General features: G+C 40.8%; 1 pseudogene; it reads right to left on the reverse strand.

Moving 5' to 3' along the window:
• Nucleotides 1-240: 240 nt before the first annotated feature.
• On the reverse strand, nucleotides 241-739 carry LOC138174222 (large ribosomal subunit protein uL16-like; annotated as a pseudogene).
• Nucleotides 740-2670: the final 1931 nt, after the last annotated feature.

Here is a 2670-nt window from a genome sequence, read left to right on the forward strand (position 1 = left end):
AACAATTCAATCCAAAAAGCATTTTTTTTCCACCTAACAGCTTAGGTGTATTTATGACTAAGATGGGAGTGTACAAAGATGATAGCTTTTAAAACACATGAAATCTTTCCCCTTCATGATGAGTAGAATGTAAGTCACTTGTCCAGGGAACCCCAACTGGGGACATACTTGGCCCCAAAGCCATAATTAATGAGATGCCTTGAATTCATCAGCATCAAATTCCATGAATGCCCACATCATTTAGATGTAGATCTTCAGGTAACCAGGAAACTCGAACTTGGCTTCATGCAAAGTCTCCATCCTGTGTCTCCTGTTCTGGACTTTGGTACAAATAGATATGATCAACATATACGTACAAGGGAGTCAGCACCATGAGGTTTCCCAAGGGCCCTTCACATGCCTATATGGGGTCTCTCAGCCTCAGCACAGGACGAGATTTTGCTAATTCAAATAATGTGGAAAGGATGCAATCCACTAAAAACGTAGAAACCATCTTTGTCTCAACTATTTGTTGTATATTTGTTGGCCCAGATCTGAGCAGCCTCCAAGACTTCAGAGGACAATCATTCATATTCTTCAGGCACCATGTAGCCACAGAGAAGAAACTCATCAACTTTTGCCTTTTTCAGCCTGGGTCAAAGATTCATAGCTTTGTATCACAGAAGTCTCTGCAGAAATGGAATTTTGAATATGGCTTGTTCTTTTAATATCTGTAGCTACAAACAGGGCAGTAGCCCATAGTTAATGGAAACAAAGAATGTATGAATTATACTTCAATAACCATTTAAGGAATGTTGGGGATACAAAGAAAAATAAAAATTAACCTATATTCAAGGAACTAATATTCTACATAGGAATATATTTGTGTATATACACATTTGTATGTGTGTACATGTGCATCTAGGTATATTTATATTTACATTATGATACCGTAGTCAAGACTTAGGCCCAGGTCCTTTGATTCCTGATCTAGGGTCCTTCCATTGCTTTCCAAATCAGTTCAAGAAAGGTCTCACAGGTTGTACGAGGTAGAGTTGGGAACCAAATAATGTGAAATCAGTTCAGAAAGGCAGTTTTGAACCAGCTGATGGTCTTTCAACTACCCCTTGCTATTTTTGCCACACTTCTCCCCAGACTCCTTGAGTTCTGCCATATTAGTCTCTTGAGCACAATGGAATTTACAAAATAGTAACTCCTCAATGTTCTTTTTTCAGTCTACTTTTAGGAGGGAAGGGGAAAAAACTGTCAAGAAGTTAATAGAAGACAAAAGGAAACAAATTCTAGGCAGAGCACTAATGCCAAAACAAATTCAACTAAATCTCCCATGTCAGAAGGTTGTGACAAAGAGATCATGAGGGGTAGGCATTCCATGTACTGCCCCTCTAAGGGTATTATTTCTTTCCCTCCTTGAGCCATGGGGTGGAGCCAATGGTTGCAGTTTTCCAGGAAGCACCCAAGACCAATGTTTTCTGCTTACAGTTGTTTGGAGGCCAGCTTGGGTACAATAAGCTTGACAGTATAGGAAGGGAGGTGGCAATGAGTGTGATTTTCAGGAATGCCTTGAAAAAGTACATAATTTTAAATGTCTGTGGAAGATAAGGTCTTGAGCCCATGAAAGTATGCTTCAGCAGTGGCCTGAGAGTTGATTGTGAGAGTGACTGCAGAGTCTTACTAAAGAGCTCCTTCATGTTGTAATGGGAATGTAAATTTTTAAGATCTTCCCTGCCCCTAGGCTAAAGTGCACCTGGAGCCTGTGGTGGGAGGCTTGTTTCTCAGGAGATACTTTTTGATTGTACAGTGGGTCAAGAGGGTTGTACATTCTCTGAGCCAGGAGAAGGCTATATAATCCCTGATGTGAGGTATTGTTTTGGGGCTCACTTTGAGAATTGTTGTATTGGGGAAGCCGTTGTTGAGAGCCCCCAGACTTTGAAAAACCCAGATGCTGATATTTACCTCTCTGGTAACTGTGATTTGGAATGGATGTAATGGTTGGACAGTTTGGAAACCTGTCTGCTTGATCTGTTTCTCTGTCTTGATAATTCTGTCTGTATACTCTGAAGTTTGGGGTGCTGACCTTTTCCCCCTGAACTAGGTAAACGATATATGTTTGACTGATTAAAGTAAGCTTGTTAACCCATTTTGAGTTGCTTTCCTTTAGCAAAGCAGATCCAAGAACTTGTGTTGGCATCCACCCTGGGGATGCTGAGGTGCTTGCCACTACACATGTATAAGACCTTTGTAGCAGACTTAGAATTTATTCCACAATAGAGCAAGCAATGATGAAAACTGGAAAATCAACTTTTATTTAGTATGACTTATCTAAGTCATGGATGGCTAAGCTCACCTCTGAAATTCTGGTGTTTAAAGAGAGCTCCTGGGGAACATGAGGGACTGAGGACCCTAATATGCTATACCTCTCACATCTATATGTACTGTCCATCCACTTATTACTACTGAGGAATGTCTTCATTCCTCTCTAGGCTGACTTCCCTTCTCTCTCACACTTTCTCAAAATGCCCCTCAAACTTCTTCAACCATGGAAACTTACCTCACCCCTAGACTCCTCACATTGTAAATACCCTTTGTCCTTTTACCCTCTGCCTCTGATTGGCTGGTTTCTCCCTGTAATAAGAATGTAAATTTTGAAGATCTTCCCTGCCCCTAGGCTAA

Source organism: Petaurus breviceps, unplaced genomic scaffold, assembly GCF_028583685.1.
Source record: "Petaurus breviceps papuanus isolate PSGF00001 unplaced genomic scaffold, PetGlider_PUasm1.0 688, whole genome shotgun sequence".
NCBI lineage: Eukaryota > Metazoa > Chordata > Mammalia > Diprotodontia > Petauridae > Petaurus > Petaurus breviceps.